The 22,448-nt window shown below is 41.0% G+C and overlaps 1 protein-coding gene across 10 annotated transcripts in view; it reads right to left on the bottom strand.

Annotated features, from left to right (window-relative positions):
* CSNK1G3 (casein kinase 1 gamma 3) overlaps positions 1-8,674 on the bottom strand; it is a 109,352-nt gene extending 100,678 nt beyond the window's left edge. For 4 of the 10 annotated variants that reach the window (XM_035014010.1, XM_035014012.1, XM_035014011.1 and 1 more), the window contains exon 1: positions 8,267-8,489. The gene's annotated coding sequence lies outside the window, so the exon portion shown is untranslated. The other 6 variants (XM_035014002.1, XM_035014005.1, XM_035014009.1 and 3 more) reach the window with 3 other exon arrangements.
* Between the last annotated feature and the right edge of the window lie 13,774 nt (positions 8,675-22,448).

Raw genomic sequence — 22,448 nt, 5'->3', positions numbered from 1 at the left:
ATGAATTTTCTCTCTTCTCTACCTATGACATTACCTACTATATTTGCCTGCCATTTGAAAGTATTTATTGCTAGAATATAAAAGATTTCACAAAAATAGAAAATAAACATGACACAGACTGGCTCTAAGGGAAAAAAACATTGTCACTTCCCTTTTTTACTAAAGGAAACTCTGACTATAACTTTGACTTTAATACAGCGTCCTCTAATACACTGCCAAGTATACCACCTGAAGTCAAAAATAAAATCTTAAAAATAGGTAACACGATTAATAACTACAAAATATTCATAAGTCCACTACTTTTATACAGTACACTTGTATCAAAAGGTATCAAATGGCCAATTTCAACTTAAAATTTTAAGGTAAATAATTTTAAAAAGTACCATTCTAAAAGTAAAGATAATTGCAAAGTAGCCCTGCATTCCAGACATACTTTATTCAAGGTAATATACAAACAAAAGCAGAAGTATGTTAAAATCTAAGTTGGTAAAAAACATCCTACCCCAGGATTCTACTTTTTCTTCCTCTTTAAAAAAAACTTTACTATTTTTCCTAACAGTAAATAATAATGATTAATTATAGCATAAAATCCAAACAATATAGAGAAGTATAAAAAGTGTAAAAATAAAAATCACCCCAAATCTCACTATTTATAAATAACTGTCATTAACATAAATACCCTTGCAGAGGATGGATGGATTTACTCTGTATATTTACAAGTGCCACAATTACAATGAGAAGTATTACAATTAAAATCCTGTGTTTATATATAATATATGCATGTATCTCAATATATATGTATAATACACACACACATGCATTCTTTTACATATAATACAGGCACAGAAATCTTTAAGATAACAACTTCCTTGAATTTAAACATACATAAATCGTTCCAAGCACTCATTCTGCTTCTGCATTTTCATTTAAGCAGGCCAGGTTTGAGGTTACTTGTTTGTCTGTCTGTGTGTGTGTGTTGCTGTGCTTGAGGGAAGATTTAAAAATCTGTCAGTTTGTTTGCTTTACTTAAAAAAAAAAAAAGACCAAATCTCTAACTAAAATTTTCCAAAGCCTGGAAATATATATCATTCTAACAGCAGTTGGCCGACTCCTTTACAGAACTACCCCATGGTCTCAAGCAAAACTGCAAAGCCGACAAATCTTTTCATGGCCCCCCACCTCTTGGGTCAGAAAGAGCACCACACTACCAATTAGGATAGAAGAGTCTACCCACCAGGTGTGTGACGTGAGCATTTCACTCAACCTTCCCATGATTCATTTCATTTCAATTCCAAAATTCTGTGATTCTCCCCTGTCTCGCCATTCCCCCACCAATTTTTTGCTTCTCTCAAGATAGGTAAAAACTGTCCTTTCGTATCTCACTAGGATTCCGTGATTCAAAATAAACCCTTCCTCTGACTGACAAATTCTCATTTCCTCAACTCACTGTCCTCTAAGTGTGAAGAAGAAAGAAATCTGACAAGATCAAAGATGTGGGCAATTTTTGGAAAGGAGGGAGGGCAGCAACTCAAAAAAATTTAAGTTTACAGGTAGAAATTTTTAATTTAAAGTTATAATAGCTTTATGAGTTTTGTGGAAAAAAGATATATATAATCTTACAACTTGAATAACTGATTTTGTTGATGCAAAGTTAGTCAATAAAAAAACTGACACTGTTTTATGCTCCTAAAAGATTCATACCTGAGCACATTTAAGATAGCAACATAGAAGCAGCTTTCTAATCTTTCATCCACTACATCTGTACAACCCTTTAAAGTTCAAAGTGCATTTATATGCATTATTTATTTTCATTCTCAAAACAAGTAGATATAGTGGTCACTATTGATTGCCTCTCTAACATCCATTTCCCCCATATTCTTCCTTCCCACAATTTTTAAAAATATCCTCCCTCCACAATGTAACTCAGGAAAATGTGACCCCATCCCCAAATGCAGGGGATATATCCTGATTTAACAGAAATCAACCATGATAACCCTATTCCCCTTGTCATGACTGGTTAGGAAATACACATGACCTAATTCTGGTCAATAAAACATGAAAGGAAAAGTATGCTGGTAAGCTTGTGCAAAACATTTCCTGGCCAATGCATGTCTAGATGTGATCTTGCTACAAGCCTGAGGATGAATCCAACACAAAGAGGAGAGCAGAGCCAAAAAAAATCACAGAGAGGCAGACCAAAGCTCTGAAAAACTAGCCCTACCTCAATACTTTAGTGTTCCATACCAGAAACTACTGCATTTCAGGCATTAAAATGCAGCAACACCAAGATAAATAGCATAACCTATCTATCTTTCCTTCCCCCACCTGGACCTCCTTTCCTATAACCTAAAAGTTTTCCTTTTCACTTGAGCTGAGCTAGGAGGGCTCAGGAGGGCAGCTCCTCTAAGCTGCTAGACCAGCATGCTTTGCACCAAGCTCAAACACTCCTGGTACACATCAAGGGTATGGCATTTCCTCTTCCAAGGGACAATTTCCTCTACCAATTCACTCCAGCAGTCCCTACTCAGGTTGAGGAGATGAGGGGATTCTACGAAGGCTCCTCTCTATATAAAAGCTGAAAGGTAGAATACGAAATCAGATCAAGGACCATACAGGGAAATATGTGAAAACCACAGGTTGATCACCTGACTAGATAATTAAACAATTCACCCTAAGGTATGAATGAATACAGTCAGAAATACCAGAATTTCTTTTTTATCAGACGATGCTATTAAATCAATCTCTAAGATAGGGTATAAAATAGATATTTTAGAAGCAGATACTGTCTTTAACATATTATTAACCAAGAGTTCCTAAGTTAGTTTAAAAGGGGAATCATGGGGTGCCTGCGTGGCTCAGTCAGTTAAGCCTCTGACTCCTGGTTTCGGCTCAGGTCATGATCTGAGGGCTGTGAGATTGAGCCCAGATTGGGCTCTGCGCTCAGCACTGAGTCTGATTCAGATTCTCTCTCTCCCTCTCCCTCTGCCCTCCCCCTGCTCTCTCACACTCGCACTCTCTCTCTCTCTCTCCTTCGCTCTCTCAAATTAAAAAAAAAAAAAATCTTAAAAATTTTTTTTAAAAACATGAAATGGGAATCATAAAAAAATCTACATATCTTGAACATTTTATTGCAACTAAAACATAAAAAATGTACACTCCCAAGACAATCTTTTAATGCAAGGCCAAGGCCTTTTCTTCAAGTATTGGTCTACAGATCACAGTTCTATTCTTTCTTGCAAAACCACACCCAGTGTACATCACCTGTGATTTCCAGTTTCTGTTTTTTAAACATGGATAGATATCTTGCAAAACTTAAAAGCAATCTTATTGTAGATTCTTTTTAGATTTTTAGGGTTTAATGAGGGTTTCCCTCATTGTTTAAAGTTATCTCACCCACATCTATTTTAACTATAATTATTTTAGCTACTCACCTGTTTTCAAAGGAGCCAGAGATTCTTATGCAAATAACTTTTTGCCTCCCTATTTCACTAAATAATGTTTCATTAAACTGTGTAATTACAACATCAAGTACAAGTCCCATCAACAGTTTGTTGGGGGCAAACACAAACAATTCTTGGTAAGTATAAAATAACTATTGGGATTAAAAATTCCAAAACAAACTAGAGAGTAGTCTACTGCCATTTAGTATAGCATGGGCATCAAGCAGCAAATGAATGAAGAGTATTAATCTTTTGAGTGGATCGAACAGGTGAGTTAAAACAGTCTCTTGAAATAGGCTGTTCCCAAGAGTCTTTGCTTATTCTACCCACCAATCAACCTTCTAACAATTCATCATTATCTTAAGAAAAAGAGTATCATAAGATTTTACTTACTTCCAGTGAAAGCTATAAAAAATGTGGATGTGATTTAGGAATATGTGGATATAACTGAGCTACAGACTTTCATTAAATTAAATTATAACTGTGTGATCTATCATTAGTCAAGAAAATGACCGAAGTGTGTGTCTTCTCTACCAAATACATAAACGCTTCAAGATCATTGATTAAGAATTCTTTCTCATAACAAAGATGATGGGCAGGGAGTGGCAGGAGAGAATATAACCAATCACTTACTATAGTTTAAGAACAAATCACTACACACCTTCCTAAGGTCCCATAATAGGAGGAAACCCTATAGTTTAGGAAACATTTATGGTTTCTAAATCCTAGCTTTGAGAAGGGAGCTAGAAAAAACATGGCTAATAGCAGCCTGTAATGTATGTGTAAAACTTATCTGTCCTTTTATCTCTCTCTCATTCCTTATTTTCTGAGTAATGCAGAGCGTCTCCCAAGTCACTTCACATTCATGGATAATACACACTTGATTTCTACACATTAAGAATCCCAAATATGGTTCTGCCCTATAGATCATCACAAAAGGATACTCTGAGGTAGCTTTAGTCACTAGAACCATACTGTCCATTCCTACGGAATCTCTACAATTAAAGAACTACAGATACCCCCAAAATTGCCATTTCCAAAAAAGTTCCATCTTGAAGAATCAACACCCAAACATATACTAACAATACCAATCAATACCATTAAGTGCCAACCTCTCGAGAAAACACAAAAAAGGAAGAGGATGGAAGATTAGAAAAGAACAGATCATCGGTGGTTTAAGACTCTGAAGTCAGGGAAAAAATGATTTAAATAAGCACTGTGCTGTATCTTAAAAAGGTTACTTAAACTCTAGATGAGACTGTTTCCAGCTGTCAAAAGCAAGGGTTATACACCATCTAACAAGAAGAGTTCTCTTGACAGTATCATCTATTGTCACTCTACAAAGTAGGCAGTTAATAAATTTTAACAAGAATTAGTGTTTTAAATGGAAGGTTCATGATAATTCAGTTATACGCAGGTTCACAAATTCAGTTATAATATATATACCCTTTCTGGACACCTAGAGGGGAATAGTTAGTAAAATATCAAACAATCTTCCCAGAAAGGTGAGTCTACATAGACTTAAACACTGTCATTTGTGACGGTGGTATTTTTCTAAGTACTTTTTTTTTTTTAATTTTCTTTTTAAGTTTTATTTATTTATTTGAGAGAGAGAGACAGAGATAGTGAGAGAAAACACAAGTGGGGAGAAGAGGGAGAAGCAGGCTCCCCGCAGAGCAAGGAGCCTGATGCGGGACTCGATCCCAGGACCCCGGGATCATGACCTGAGCTGAAGGCAGATACTTAACCGACTGAGCCACCCAGGCGCCCTCTAAGTACTTCTTTGATAGGGATAAAAATTGGGGTTAAATTATTTTAGGGTCATTTAATACTTAAGATAACTAAAAACTTACACATATTATCTGGAACCATGAACATTTCCCATTTCATCATCCCACTGTCATGGTCAATTCCCCCTGTATGTAGATTCCTTACATTTCACTTTATCCATTGTTAATCTCACCTTCAAATGCATTAACAATAATATAACTATCCAATGATCTGTGTTTTGTTTTGTTGTTTAACAGTGCAGCATGCCCTCAATTTAGTTTGAAATATTCCTTTGGGAAACCCTCTAAAACTTAAACAACCACTTGTTCCCTTCTGAAAAACTCTGAATCAATAAACTACACCAGAAAAATAGCCTATTGCCAGTACAGAGTGGGTTACAAAGGGGACAGAGAAATAAACAGAGAGCTTCTCTTTTCTTCCAGAGGCTCATTTTTACACCCTGGATTCATTTCATATACAACTAATTACCAGATTTCCAGACACACCCATATTCAAATTCAAGTACAGAAATATGACAAAGCCAGATATGGAGTGTTGTAGATTATATACTTTTCTGCTTTCCTCCATTAGCATAAATCATAACAAGGTGATTATTCTGTTATAGCTTGTTTCCTTGAACTTACTATCCTTATTTGCCTACCTACTTCCTAGAAGCATAAAATCTGGACATTTGGACCTTTATACCTCAAACTGACTCATTTTTTAAATACAAGGCATTCTGGACTTCCACCGCCTGATCTCCACCTATTTTCACAGCTTCCTCTTCCATAAAGACCTCCTGGCCCAGCAGCCTCATGTGCAGCTCAATAGTCCCCATAATACCCAACCAACATGCCTGTGCTCCAGCTGTTCTCTTTGCCTAGAAAACTAAGCCGCCCCCCCCACACACACACACCAAGCCCCCATTTGCCCATTAAAATATTTTAATGCCCAAATGGAGTGCTACCAGCTCTGAAGTCATTCATAATTCCACAGTCAAAAATTAGTCTCTCTCTCTCTATACATACACACACACACACACACACACACACCATGCTTCCATGCACCTCTAATAAATCCCACAGGTGTCTTGTGTTGCCATTATTTCTGTGCATGTCTGCTTCTCCCTTTAAGACGACTACTGGGTCTGATTCATCTTCATATTCTAACCACTCTTCCATCCTCACCACAGAGTAAAGGTCCGGGTTGAACTGAACTATTCCTTGATTTTAATTCCAGTCTTTTTATTTGAAGGAATAAATGAATACCATGTGTTGAAGATTTTGGTAAGAGTTAACCCCTTGTAAATCTAACAATGAAAATAACAATAATTACATAATGCATTAATTTCTGAGTTGATGAATGGCAGAAGAGGTTCTGAATTGATGACTGGCAGAAGAGCACAGTAAGTCATCACTGAAGATTATCACTTTCTAAGATCCCCCCAAAAAGTCTCATATATATCAATATTAAAATTAATCTTTCTGTCCCCATTCTAATAAGAAATACTAATACCTGATGCATATGCAGAAATGCAAGCTCCTGGAAGCCAGAGTGTCTGTACATTCCAGAGAATCTATGCCAAAGCCATGCAGTTGATTAATGTCTTCCTTTCAATGCCAATAAATGCGATTTTCATTTTAATGTGCAATGATAAGGGCTAATATATACAAAAGATACTTTATCTTAGCTAAGAATAGAGCCGGAGCAAAGTTTGGAAAGAGTTATGAAATACACTAGGCAGAACTCTCCACCCCACCCCGAAAAAAGTTATTAAGAATGTCACCAACCGTATCTGATTTTTGGTGGAAAATGGTTTCTTAAACTGGCCTCCTATCTTTCTAACCCTAACTCATTCTTATAATTTGTGTTATTTTTCCTCCACTTTTTATTTATAGGGACAGCAAATATTCCTCAAAAATATATCCACGGGTTTAAAAATTAAATATTTTTAATTTTTAAAAGTATTCCAACTCAGATGTAGTTCAACATCGTTTACTGTGAGCGAATGTCATTCACCAGTAACTGCCAGAGAAATATTGACTTATTTTCTTATTAAATCAGGTTTTTAATTTTCCAATTAAAGTCGACGTTCTAAAACAAAAGGTTAAAAAGGGGTCACTTATTGGCCAGCCTCCCTGCTCATTACAACAGAGTTACAACTAATTCCCACAGTATAGCAACAGTAGCCGTCTCCCACACAGACTCTCTCTTTCTCTCCCACCCATTAACTTTTCCTCCTTCCCTGGGAAAACTGGAACGATCCTAATACAGGCCTAACTACCCCCACCCCACAAGCACACACACATCTCCATCACCACCCCACCGAAAAGAAACGTAGGAGCTGTGGACCAAGAGCACCAACGCTTCGGTGTGTCACTTCCCCTGCATGTGGGATAAACAAACAAACCAGCACCTTAACAGTAGTCAGCAGAGAAATTTTGTTACCCCCGACTAATGCCTTGGTTAAGTTTTGAGCTAAGTCAGAAGCCCCATCAAATAGGTAAATCCCCGCCCCCCACCCCCAACAGACACCCCAGCGGGAAGTTTACCCCTGAAATGAATGCTGGCCCCCGACACCTCCTTCCAGCAGCCCGATGCCTCCCTCCTGCCCAAACCCCCACTCAGAGGGTAATTGTCTAGACACAATCAGGAGCGCCGGGGCTGCGCTCCCGACCTCAAAACCCCTCCCCGCACAAGCCCCCGCCTTCTCCCGGCTCGCCCACCTCCCCCGCGTCCCCACTCGCGCCGCACCGCTCGGCAACTTCTGCACCCGCCCTGCCCGCCGCCCGCGGCCCCCTCCCCGGCCGCCCAGCCCTCGGCGCCCTCACCACCTCCCCCCTCCCCCCCGGCCGCGGCCCCTCCCTCCGCGCCGCCAGCCCGCCGGGGTCCTCGCCCACCCCTCCTCGCCCGCGGCCCCCGCCCGCACCCCAGCCCTCCCAGCCCGGGACCCCAGCCCACCCAGCCCCACCCGGGAAGGAGGGAGCAGCGGCCCCGCCGAGGCTGCCGCCGGGCCCGGGCCACCCGGCCGCGCGCCACCGCGGAGGGGGCTTTACCTCAGAGGCGCGGCCGCGGGCTGCGGGGTCGGTCCCGGGCGCGGGCGGCGCCCCCCGCTCCGTCAGTCAGCGGCGGCGGGGGCAGCGGCGGCGGCACATCACACCCGCCGGCGACCGGAGGAGGAAAGCGAGCCACGGAGGGAGGGAGCGAGCGAGGTAGGGGGGGGAAGGAACGAGCGAGGGAGGGAACGCAGCTCGGCTCGGACTCGCTCCCTGCACTACTGCCGGTGCCTCCTACCGCCGCCTCTGGCCGGAGAGTCGCCGCCCGGGCCGCTGCTGTCGCCACCGATGCAGCCGGGAATGAATGCACAGCGGCGCCTCGCTTATCCGGAGGTCAAACATCCTTCTGCCTCGGGCATCCGGATCGGCGCCGGACCCGGAAGTGAACACATGAAAAAAAATAAAAAAGGAAAGCGTCTCTCTACCGGCAGCGGCCCCCAAGCTCCCGCATCAGCGAAAAGAGCCGAGTAGAGCCGAAGATTACAGCGACCTGCTCGGATTGGCCGGCTCGCCAACCGGAAGAAAGGCAGCACGCTCATTGGCTGGCAAGGCGTATAAAAGCCAAGCCACGCCTCCATCCCCACCTCCGCACGAGCGGTGCGTGAGGGGGAACGTGGAGTAATAGTGGATACGGGTATGTTTCTCTGGGCGAGGCTAGGAGAGGAGAGGCTTGGTGAGGTCTCTGGGGGAGAACTGGAAGAAAACGCTCCCGTGATTAGGGACAGCTACTAAAAATTCCGCGGCTTGGGTGAGCAAAGAGCCTAAGGGCGCCATTGTGCCAAGTCAGGTTCTCGAGGCTCTGCCGAGCACAGCCCTCCAGGTGCAGAATTTTAGGGCCCTGGCCTAAGGGAGTGACCTCACCGGGTTGACATTTTCCCCCTTTTTTTGTGACCTCAGTGCTACAGCAGGGATGCAGCTGCTTGGAACTCAGTTGTGGCTCACGTTTGCATCCCATTTACGGTCTATAGAGAACTCCGTTTGTGAGCTCAGGTAATCAATCCTTGGAACTCTATAACGTGATAGTTACTATCTCAGTGTTTTAAACGCACCTCCTGAAGTTTCGAGAGGCCGAACATCGCTCAGGTTATCAAGTTGTAGAACACAAGGTGGAACCGATGTTTTCTCACTCGCTTTGCAGTCCCATCTGCCCACACAGAAAAGGCAGAAGATTCCATACTCTGTCTTTACAGATGGTTAAGTGGGATGAAGATATGTCACTTTGAAAAACCGCTGTGGAAATCGTTCTGCCATGAAGGCATTTGTAGAGGACCCTGAAAATATGTTTTTAATTGTTACTTATTACCTAATGTTACTTATGTCTAAAGTTCTTTCAAAAGTCAGACATTAAGGTGTGAATGAAGAACAATCACAGCCCAGCGCTGTTTAAAAACTCATTATCGGGCGCCTGGGCGGCTCAGTTGGTTAAGCGACTGCCTTCGGCTCAGGTCGTGATCCTGGAGTCCCGGGATCGAGTCCCGCATCGGGCTCCCTGCTCGGCGGGGGTCTGCTTCTCCCTCTGACCCTCCTCCCTCTCGTGCTCTCTCTCTCAAATAAATAAATAAAATCTTAAAAAAAAAAAAAAAGAATTATCTTGTCTAGGGGCGCCTGGGTGGCTCAGTTGGTTAAGCGACTGCCTTCGGCTCAGGTCATGATCCTGGAGTCCCGGGATCGAGTCCCGCATCGGGCTCCCTGCTCGGCGGGGAGCCTGCTTCTCCCTCTGACCCTCCCCCCTCTCATGTGCTCGCTCTCTCATTCTCTCTCTCTCAGATAAATAAATAAATAAATCTTTAAAAAAAAAAATTCTTTTAGGGCGCCTGGGTGGCTCAGTTGGTTAAGCGACTGCCTTCGGCTCGGGTCATGATCCTGGAGTCCCGGGATTGAGTCCCGCATCGGGCTCCCTGCTCGGCAGGGAGTCTGCTTCTCCCTCTGACCCTCCCCCCTCTCCTGTGCTCTCTCTCTCTCATTCTCTCTCTCTCAAATAAATAAATAATAAATAAATAAAAATTCATTATCAAACATATTTACGTTTTGATACACTGTATCAAAAGACATGAGTCTGTCCATCTCTCTCTCTCTCTCTCTCTCTCTCAGGAAAAACTTAAAAGTCTCCAGTGAAACAGATGCATTTTAAAATCATGGAGGATTTATCTTTTTTTCCCTCCGTACTGTACCAAACTGATGATAAGGTTAATGTGTAAACTTCAGAGGTGTAGTTATATGGAAAGATGCTGTTTGGGTTTTTTTTTTATTATTATTACAATAGGTTTCTTACATTTTTTTGACCTCTCTTTACACACTCTTTCCTAAACTGAAGGTGAAGAAGTGACTATTACTTAGTACAGATAATAAGAGAACTGCTTCTGTGTTTGCCACACCATCATCATTTTATTAGAGAGTCAGAAGCAACTAAGATTTTTGCATGCCCTGACTAGAGAATAATTCGCCTACTCAAATTACATATCCCAAAGTTTCTGATCTGTCCCAGGCTCCAGTACAGACAGGAAACAAAGTTAATCCTATCTCAATAAATGAAAAAGATGTCTGCAATATAGCAAACTATAAATACTGTCATTGACAACCAACAAGCCATTTTTTACTCTGCCTCAAAAAACTGTTTAGATTAAGAATACCTCCCTCCCACCCCTCGAAGACCGATAAATGTTTATGAAATATAGGTATATAAATATATGATCAAATCACATGTTTAGATAGGGATAGGAATAAAGGTTTACATTTTTAAACACTTCAGTAAAGACTCTTTTGTTAAACTTAGCCCTAGAAATTGCTATAGATTAAAACTGGCAAGTAGTACAGGTGGGAAACCAATGAGATTTTCATATTATTCTTTTGTAAGAAAAATTTGGCAGTATGGAAATTGCTTACGTTAATGAAGGAAAAACCACAGGCATCTCAGCCAAAACTCGTTTTGCAGCATAATGTCTCAATATAACACAGACAAATCACAGTTCTTCATCATCTATATTATACATCAAATAGTTTTTATGTTTCCTATCATTGCCACTCTTCAGATATTTATATTCTATTAATATTTTTCATGTTTCCAAAGCAGTGTCACATTTTTCCCCCAGAACTTTATTCTGTTCAATATAGATCTCTGTTGATACAAGTAAATATTTGTTCCATCATTTAGGCATGCAACAACTGTAATGATTTTGATGAAAAACAGGATGAAACAGCCAACATGAATTTTGCCTGTATATTTCTATTAAAATGGGGGGGGGGGTTACTTCAAAATGACTTCAGCCTAAGACTACCATAAATTTCTTAGAAAAAAATCCGGATTTACCAAGTGGGAGTTTGAGGGAAGAAAGAAAGTAAAATTTCTGGGGACCTTTAATTTCACATCTGAGACAGTGTGAATATCCCAGTGTCTCCCTTACATATTTTGATTCTTCTCTTTCTTTTCCTCTCTCCTGAATGCTTACCTTGGGTACCTAGCCCCACCTACACACACACATTCCATAGACAGAGTATAGAATTAAGGCCTTCAATTAGAGTTTTAAGCAGGAAAAGTATTCCATTTCCTTCTTTATCACACTTGAAGTTTTACTGCTTATAAAAAAAGGAAAAAGGGCCAGCTTTAGTCTCCACAAAATATACCTACGTTCTCTCTCAAGCAAAGAACTTGTAGGACATGAAAAGAAAGCATATTGTTGGGGTGCCTGGGTGGATCAGTCAGTTAAGCGTCCCAACTCTTGATTTTGATTCAGGGCATGATCTCAGAGTCCTTAGATCCGGGCTCTGTGCTCAGCAGGGAGTCTGCTTGAGACTCTCTCTCCCTCTGCCCCTCCCCCATGCATGTACTTCTCTCGCACTCTCTATATCCAAAATAAATAAAATCTTTAAAAAAAAAAAAAAACATTTTGTCAAAAAAAATTTGGTAATTCCAAGTTCCTAGTGTATCCTTAAAGATATGAGAGCACTCGGGGAGCCTGGGTGGCTCAGTTGGTTAAGCAACTGCCTTTGGCTCAGGTCATGATTCTAGGGTCCTGGGATCGAGCCCCACATTGGGCTCCCTGCTCAGCGGGGAGCCTGCTTCTCCCTCTGCCTGCAGCTCCCCCTGCTTGTGCTCTCTCTCTGTCAAATAAATACATAAAATCTTCCCAAAAAAAAGATTATGAGAGCACTAACGCATAGGTTTGTGCTATAGTCATTTACTCCCTACACCCCGTTCATACTATTAAAATAAGCCAAACTTGTTTTGCACAAATTGATGAAGAAATAAACCCCAAACACAAATAGGTAGGGAAGATGAACCTAGCCTTCTACTTTGGTGCGATGTATCAACTATGTGGCCAATCTGGCTGAGTAAAACACAGGCAGATATTTCCCAACTAACAATGTAACAACCAACACTTGTACAAATTCCATTTATATTATTCCATCTGAGTCTGACAATCCTGTGAAGTAATATAGCAGCTGTTATCATTTTTCCCTGTTAGGAATGAGGAATGATGGGCTCAAAGAGGTTTAATTAACTTGCCCCAAATCATGTGACAATTGATAACCTGTTAAATATAAAATAAAAAATTATGAGATTAAGATATTTGCGAAAACTTTTGAAAATAAAAACAGGAAACATTCATTCTCTTCTTCCAAATATTTTATTTAACTGTAATGGTAAACCTAGGATGGTGATTTACTTATTGACAGAGGGTAGGGCCCGAGACATTGGCAAACCACTTGTTTCTTTTTCAATATTATCCTTAAGGTAAACTACCTGGACGAAAGATATAATTAAGAAAAAGTAAATGCTCAAGTAGAAAAAGGAAGGATACAAAATGGGACATTGTAACAGTAGCCAGAGCCTGGGAGCAGAGCAAAGTATTTTACTAAGACTGGGAAGATAGGGGTGCCTGGGTGGCTCAGTCAATTAAGTGTCTATCTTCGGCTCTGGTCATGATCCTGGAGTCCTGGATCGAGCCCCGCATCGGACTCACTGCTCAGCGGGAAGCCTGCTTCTCCCTCGGCCCTTCACCCTGCTCATGCTCTCTCTCGCTCTCTCTCTCTCTCAAATACATAAAATCTTTTAAAAATTTCTTAAAAAGGAAGAGTGGGAAGATAACCTCTTCCCCAGTCAAGCCTGCAGTCAAGGAGAGGAAAGGCAGGATACCAGGAGCAAGGGAGTCAAAGACAATAGCCAGGTACAAGAATCACAAAACTTTTCTAAAAGGCTTAATTTTATCTTATAATAATAATCTTAAGTAAGGTTTCGGCACCTGGGTGGTTCAGTCAGCGGCTGCCTTCGGCTCAGGTCATGATCTTAGGGTCCTGGGTTTGAGCCCCACATCAGGCTCCCTGCTCATCGGGAAGCCTGCTTCTCCCTCTCCTCCTGTCCCTCCCCCTGCTCGTGCTCACTTCTCTTTCTCTCTCTCAAATAAATAAATAAAATCTTTAAAAAACAATCTTAAGTAATGTTTAGCAACAATCACATTGTTAAGGCATCCTTGTTTTAGCTCAAGCTGACAAAACAAAATACCATAGATTGGGTGGCTTAAGCAACAGAAAAGTATTTGTTCACAGTTCTGGAGGCCAGAAGTCTGAAATCTGGGTGCTAACATGGTCAGGTTCTGTGGAGAGCTCTCTTCATAGCTTTCAGATGGCTGGCTGCCTTCTCATTGTGTGTTCAAGATCTCTCTCTCCCTAGCTTTTCTTAAAAGGGCACTCACCCAATCATGAGGGCCCCACCTTCATGACCTCATCTAAACCTAAATATTTCCAAAAAACCTTACCTCTAAATACCATCACACTAGGGTTTAGGACATCAACATATGAATTTGGTGGGGAGGAGGGAGGACACAATTTAGTTTATACCACTCCTCAAAGAATACTTTCTATGTAGAGTATACCATCTATAAATGAAAGAGAAGCTAAAGATTAGACAGGATATTTATTAGGGAAGACAACTTGTAGACAAATAATTTTAAAACTTCATACAGGAAAAGAACATATTATTAAAAGAACTTCAATAAAGAAAACTGCCGAGAGAGACAAGCTATAAACACCATGAAAAGTGTAAAAGAGTCTCGCCAAAAAAAAATGGCTAAATCTCTAGCTAGGCAATTTAATTTTTGTTTTTTTCCATTAGGAGGCCTGAATTTTGGCAGCTTTTAAACAAAGTTGGCTATCTGAAGAATGTTTTGTGATAAATGGAAGAGTTAGCTAAAGCTGTGATTTCTTTTTCCTTTTTCTTTTTTACCTTTTTTTTTTTTTTTTTTTTTTTTTGGTATTGGTTTTAAGAACAGCTTGAATTCTGGAATATGTGAATCTAAGGTTTAGAGATGGTTGTAATGATTGGCCCTGCTCCACTTTCCATATCTTGGTATTCTTTTGCTCCCCACAGTTCTATTTTCTAATAACTACCTCAGGAGCCCATCCCAGTACATGAGCCAAATTTGACCGAGACTTGGGTGTTTCCTCAGCCCTCACCCATGGGAATCATGCAGTCCTCTGGCTGAAGATTCAGAGTGCCACTCTGGGTAAGAGTGTAGACGTCCAACTGTGCCACTTCCCTGTCTGTTTCCCTCCCATAATGTTTTCCCTGAACTCCTCCTCTGGTGTCTTCTGATTGAAACTATAGGCTTTCCCGGAACCCCAACCAATGTGGAAAATTGTTCTCCAGTCCCAGTTCTGACTACACCCTAGGTCCCTGGCCAGGGTCCTGCTAGGATGAAACTTCTCCAAATACCACACACTGACTGGGCTTACTGGATTACTATATCCTTCTTCTGGATAAGAACATTGGTACCAAAGCTTGTCTAAGTCATGTCTGACCTTCATGTGCCCTCTGGACAGGGGACAGAGGACTACCTTGTTGGGGTCAACATCTGTGTCTAATTATGTTTCTTTAGTCTCTGTCATACTTGGTCTTAATTTCATCCCTCTCTTCACCAAGCAGTACTGCTAAATTCCTGACATGTCTTCACCAACCCCCCCCCACCTGTTCCTATTATGCTCTTGTTGCCATATCCAACTGAACAAAATCGTTGGGTCAACAGAAGTTAAAACTGACGTGGGAGGGTACCTTACTTAGAGCCTCCCTTCCCTGTACTTCTCATCCTCCTTTCTAGGATAATCACAGGATCATACTGCTTTTCAGTTTCCTCCTATCTTCCTTCCTTGCGCAATTTAAACCTTCTGAACCTCAGTTGGCTCATCTGTAAAATGAGTCAGTATTTCCTACATCACACTGATATCAGGAAGATTAAATGCAATGATATATCTGTAATGCCCTTACCACGGCGTCTGACGTAGAGGAAGCAGTAAATATATGTATGTTGTTAGCTATCATGTGACCCTTAGGCACCTGCATTTTCTAATCCAACATGAGCTATAATACAAAATAGAAAATATCAGCTCCCAGATTGTTCCCTAGATTTATTTTTTTTTTTTTTTAGATTTTATTCATTTACTTGGAGGGGAAGGGGCAGGAGGAGAGGGAGAGAATCCCAAGCAGGCTCCTCTCCCCTGCTGAGGGGGAGCCCAACACAGGGTTTGATCCCACAACCCTGAGATCATGACCTGAGCTGAAATCAAGAGTCAGAGGCTTGGGGCGCCTGGGTGGCTCAAGTCGTTAAGAGTCAGAGGCTTAACTGACCGAGCCACCCAGGTGTCCCTGTTCCCTAGCTTTAAAAGTCTAAGACATAATCAATGGGATTTGTGTCTGGAGGCAAAACATTATTTAAATTTGCCTCAGGCCCTATTTCTCTTGATTCTTTTTTTTTTTTTTAAGATTTTATTTATTTATTTGAGACAGAGAGAATGAGAGAGAGAGAGCACATGAGAGGGGGGAGGGTCAGAGGCAGAAGCAGGCTCCCTGCCGAGCAGGGAGCCCGATGCGGGACTCGATCCAGGGACTCCAGGATCATGACCTGAGCCGAAGGCAGTCGCTTAACCAACTGAGCCACCCAGGCGCCCATTTCTCTTGATTCTACCATGTATATTTGGACATTTTAATATAGTGGCTATCCAGCACCTGTTTCTTCCCCAGATTTACTTTTGATGAATTTTCTCCTTCTCCGTGTAGTCCCTGACCGGGTGGGAGAGAAGTAATGGGGAACACATTGCCTAAACAATGCCAAATGGATGCTCTCTCCCTGGGTTTGAATCCTGAGCAGAGGGACGTGGAATCTAAAAACATTTGGAATGGCACCCCATTCCAAGACCAGCACCTTAACCACACAGCTCCTGCCATACAATAGCAGCTATGATCCTATATCCCAGCCTTTGGAGCATTTGGGGGTTTTTTTGTTTTGTTTTGTTTTTTAAGATTTTATCCTCTGGAGCATTTTGGATTCTGCCCCAACTAGGACCTCCAGCTTCCTGTCAATTCTGCAAGACCTCCCACCCCCAATTGCCTTTCACACAACTCTGTTTTGCTTGCATTACGCAGAATACATTTCTATCGTTTGTAACTGAAGAACCTTGATCACTAGGCTTTCATCCTGGCTTTTGGTTCAGCTCAGTGCCATCTCCCGAACCTGTCTCCTTTCTTGTGTGGCTTGGTTCTGTGTCCACATGAACACTCGAATTCCAAGCTGTGGTTCAGTCCTGCTTTGCTTCTTTGGCTTCTCCCTAATATATATAACCTCTGTCTTGTCATTGTTGTGAGGCACCCTGGCTTTAGGTTCATATTCTCCTGATGGACAAAGCCGGCCACACCCTGCTAAAGCTTTGTATTTCACGGCAGCTGCCTTCTTCAGTCACCAGGAGCCCTACCTCAGCTTCTGGTGGGAACCCTGCCAGTTGCAGACCTATCCCTTTGGGCTGTGACTTCATGCTTCATATTCTGCCAGATATAACCAAGAAGAAACTTCAATCAAATGCCAATACTCACTGCTTTCTAGAGCTGTGACTCTCATTCATACTACTATATGCCTGTCAATTTATATTCATGATCATAAAAGCCAATCTCTTCCTGTATCTCCTTTCCTTTCCATGTATTACCTGTGTTCTTTTGATCTTGTTGACTCAAATCGACAAAGACAGATCAGCTTGGTCTCTTTACGATGGAACGCATTCTGTCTTCTGAAGTTACTACAGCTATTTCAGTACTTAGTGATGGAGTAGCCCTGGTTTTTGCAAACCACCTTATCAACTTAGTTCTGATCTTGGAATATTAAAGAGAATCTATGTGTGCAGTGTTTGGGCTACAATCCAAGGCTGCAGTCCTCAGTTTACTCCTACATGCCTTTAAACCGGACATTAATATCTTATTGGAAATCTATCAGTGATGTTGAGTAGGTTACTGAGTCATGATCAAGGTTGCAGAAAAGAAAACAGAAGCTGGCTTTATTTTATTTTTTTTTTAAAGATTTTATTTATTTATATGAGACAGAGAGAATGAGAGACAGAGAGCATGAGAGGGAGGAGGGTCAGAGGGAGAAGAAGACTCCCTGCCGAGCAGGGAGCCCGATGTGGGACTCGATCCCGGGACTCCAGGATCATGACCTGAGCCGAAGGCAGTCGCTTAACCAACTGAGCCACCCAGGCGCCCAGAAGCTGGCTTTAGAATTCATATCCAGATAACAGACAACCCAATTGTATGTGATTGTTATGGTAACTGTTCATAATAATAATAATAATTGTTGTTGTTAGTACTAACCTCAATAGACTAAAACATTGTGCACAGCAATAAAAATAATTATCTGGCAGATATTGAGATGATGATTGGTCAGTAAAGGGAAAGAAGTATGATTTTTATCCTGCCCATGTTAAATGATTTATTTAAAAGATTGTAATTCCAAGTGACTTTAAAATATAGTAATTTGACTCTATTCTTCATGGGATATATCCTAAGGAAAAAAATTACCAAAAAAAAAAAAAGGTACGATTTTTATTTTGTGTTGTTTTGATTTTTCAGTAATCATGTTGCTGGTAGCAGTGTTGATGTTGTTTTCCTGAGACTGTTATATATGGTACCATGGGACAAAGCAAAATGAGTAATTATGGTATATTTTAATCCTGCCATCCCTGATGTTGATACAGATGAAAACAAAGAAAAGACCAACTAAACAGTCTTGTATCCTGAATTTGAATTGGTAATTCAAATATACTTGCCCAAGGACACACACACACAAAATCATCATGAACTCACAGGTATTTTCTATAGATACTTTTTAGCTCAGTGCACTGAACAGGCTCCAAAATAAGCCCAACTCAGTTGTAATGAACACCTTGGGCCCCCATGCTTTACAATTAGTGGAACCCTTGGAAGAAAGACAAGCAGAAAATAGCATGTATTAGTTTCCAACTGATGCTGTAACAAATTACCAGAAGTTTAGAGGCTTCAAACAACACACATTTTCATGTTACAGGTCTGGAGGTCACAACTCCAAAACGGTTCTCACAGAGCTAATCTCTCGGTGTTAGCAGGGCTGTGTTCCTTCTGAAGGTTTTCAAGGAGAATTGCTTTCCTTGTGTTTCCCAGATTCTAGAGGCTTCCTGCATTCCTTGGTAAGGCCCCTTTTCATTTTTTAAGGCCAGCATCACCTCACACCGAATTCTGCTTCTCCCCTCACGATCCTCTGCCTCTCGCTCTCCTGTCTTCCTCTTTCACTCAGAAGAACTCCTGTGATTGCATTGAGTCCACCGGAGATAATCCAGGATAACCTCCCTGTCTCAAAATTCCTGACTTAATCTTAATGCAAAGCCCATTTTTCCATGTGAGATCATATAGTCACAGGTTCTGGGGATTAAGGTACGAATGTCTTTGGGGGCCATTATTCTGCCTTTCAACAGGGACCAAGTGAAATAGAAGGGTTTGAAATTGATTAGTTCACTGTGTTGTAATTCAGCTTCTCTATACACTATATTATGCTCATCACAAGTGTAGCTACCATCTGGCAGCATATAGTACTATTACAATATTATTGACTATGCTCCCTATACTGTTCCTTTTATTCCTGTGACTTATTCATTCCATAACTGGAAGCTTATATACCTCCCACTCCCTCTCACCCATTTGCCCAACCTTCTCCCCCTTCCCTCTGACAACCATCAGTTTGTTCTCTCTGTATTTATTAGGCCTGGTTCTGCTTTTTGTTTGTCTATCCATTTGTTTTGTTGAGTTTGAGTATTTGTTTTTAAAAGGTAGATCCTATCCCCGGTGGCTGGAGGTAAGCACCCAATACTTATAAACACCACTCTTAGAATAATTTTGTCTCTATCGCTTGTAAGCCTTATGTAAGAGTAACTGATAGAGTGAAATTAACAACTACTGAGTGCCTAAAGAATGTCAGGTGCTTGCTAGAAAATGGCTCTTTTGATTACTATAGATAGGTATCATTTTGTTCTTTTCATGGATGAGAAAAGTAAGACTGGGAGAGAGTTTAAGAAAAGTGTTCAGGTCACTCAGCTAGTAAATGGCAGAGCTAGGATTTGAATACAGATACGTCTGACTCCAGAGTCTATGTATTTATGCTGCCGTTCCTGATGTAATAGGGGAGGTAAGTAAGGCGACCTGGTGCATACCATCAGACTGAGGAATGACTTACTAAAACACTACTCCTCCAGATTGAAACTGGCAAAGGAATGAAGGAGGAGGGAAGGAAGAAGACAGGAAGGGAAAGAGGGATCCTAAATTAGTAATTTATACCAAGCTGATTTAGAGCAACTCTATCGGGGAGAGGGATGGAGAAGGACAGGCAGGGGGAAAAATAAGACCTTTCTCTACGCACAGCTTCGAGAATTGTAGCATGTCGCACTCACAGGAAACAGAAGCAGAGAGTTGCTACGGTTTGTAGTCCTAGTGCTTAATCAGCTCTTCTTCCAAATGTCAAGTCCCAAAGAACGAGAGATTCCTTAAACCAAAGAATCAATATTTACTTGTGTACAATTGGCTTCGTGGTATAGTACATTGCTCTTTTCAGCCACATATGTACACAATAGTTATGAATAATTAATTTTAGTAAACATTCTCCAACTTTTAACTGCTTAAAATTCTATATGCCAGGTACGAGGACTCAATAGGAAGTTACATTATTTGAAATTAGTGTTTGTTCGAACATGCCCTGGGTTAGATTTGGCTTTGGTAAGAGGATGTCAGTGTATTAAAGGGCCTGCCTTTAATTAGCAAGAGAGGTGTTCGTTGGGGAGTATAATTTTAAACTGCCTTGTTACATAATACTTGCTGAAAATGAATCTGAAAAATATTTTTAGAGGATTTTCTAAAATATATTCAGTCCAATCGCTAAAGATACTCCCAAATCTATCATTGTATTTAGGCAGATATATCTGGCCCACACTATTTTGTATCTCCTCCACTGCCCCCCAGAACACACCTTCATAGACTTGCTTTACCAAACCGTCTGTTCCAATATTGCTTACATCGAGGGACAGCCCTATGAAACTCATTATAGTAATTACTATAAGAATATTTTTAGGGATGACATTTGCTGTATCACATCATGTCTTCCACATGAGGACCCAAGAAACAAATTTCTCAGCTATAAACCCAGGAGGAGCCATGCTTCTTTTAAACAGCTAGTTTGCTTTCATCTTACAGATGTCATAAATCATTTCATTCTCATATTTACTTCTGGTGCTGATTTCTAAGAAGCCTAGAATCAGCTTGGCAACCTATTTCTAAATAGTCCATGTACCTTATGGCATGCATGTTGGTCAACCAACTCTAGAATAATCTTATTTTATATATTCTTACTCTTCCCCACCGCTTACTTTTATCTTGTTATCCTATAAGTATTTGCATAGACTGCAGAGTAATAATGAAACAGAGTATTGAATATACATGAACAAATTTTCTATTTGTCTATTTGGCACATTCCATGAAAATTATTAGTCTTATCCTTTTCCAAATTTGGAGAGTGTATTTGGGCTAGTCTGACCTAGATATGACACTCCTAAATTTCACACTGGAAGTTCCAGAGAGTACCTCAAGGAGAAATGTCTTCATCTTCTGAAGCAGCCAACACTGAGGTACAGGGAAACTTCTATGACTGTCAATTAAGACAAATGTGCTATCACCATGAGAGACGATGGACTCTGAAAAACAAACTGAGGGTTCTAGAGGGGAGGGGGGTGGGAGGATGGGTTAGCCTGGTGGTGGGTATTGAGGAGGGCACATTCTGCATGGAGCACTGGGTGTTATGCACAAACAATGAATCATGGAACACTTCATCTAAAACTAATGATGTAATGTATGGGGATTAACATAAGAATAAAAAAAAAAAGACAAATGTGCTATTAAATTTAAGTATTAGTCACAGATAAAAGAGTATTTCAAATCTAGTCCCAAACAAAGAAGCAAGGGCAGGCAATCATTTGCATAAGAAAATGCTTTTCACACGGACATTCTTTACATATTGCCTCAAAATGTGTAATAGCTGGAACTTACTTATTTGGCAATGGCTAATAATTCTCCCAAGCAACTATCAACTGAACATCACTAGTGACTGAAAAAAATAAATAAATAGTGTAAGTACAAAATGACTCTCAACTCATTACACATTGAATAAATATAATACGAATACTAATAATAGCAAAGATAAACTGAACATTTATTGAGTGGCTGCCATACACCAAGTACTTACTTAATTTTCAGAACCCCAACAAGTACAGACTTTTGTTAAGTCCATTTTGCAAGTGAGGTATGTAAAGGCAAGCAACTGGAGAATTCTAGAGAAGTTCTGACATAATTCAGTTTCCATCTGAAGATCTCTCCCGTGGCTCTGATGGGATGAGATTGTGTGGTCAGCCATTTAGGAGGCGATTATAACAATGCACTTGCACGTGCTGCCCAGGACCAGAGAGGTAGTAATGGAGGGACAGAGAGGGATTGGATTCAGAATATAATTAATATGTGTGTGTGTGTGTGTGTTATGCACGCCATTTTTCTTTCTCAAAGCCAATAGTCTTTCATTAGGTTAAATGAAGGTTATCTCATGTCAAATGTTCAGAATTTGAAATGCCCCCGTCATTCCAGTCCATGCTGAGGGTGAAGCCAGGGCCTTCTTTTCCTGATGATTTGATGTTACCCAGGTGGGCTGCCTTCCAACAAAGGCTTGTGATTTTGTTGTGGGGAGAGTGAGGGAAAAACTGCCTCCTTCCTTACTCTGTTCCTTTTTGGTGGATGCCACGTCAGTTCTCCATTGAACAAACCGTCATAACCACTGTGTTGAGGAACACAGGGGAGCAAATGTTA

This window comes from Mirounga leonina, unplaced genomic scaffold (assembly GCF_011800145.1).
Source record: "Mirounga leonina isolate KUSES-001 unplaced genomic scaffold, KU_Mleo_1.0 Mir_168, whole genome shotgun sequence".
In the NCBI taxonomy this organism is placed as follows: Eukaryota; Metazoa; Chordata; class Mammalia; order Carnivora; family Phocidae; genus Mirounga; species Mirounga leonina.
This window is presented reverse-complemented; position numbering and strand designations above follow the sequence as displayed.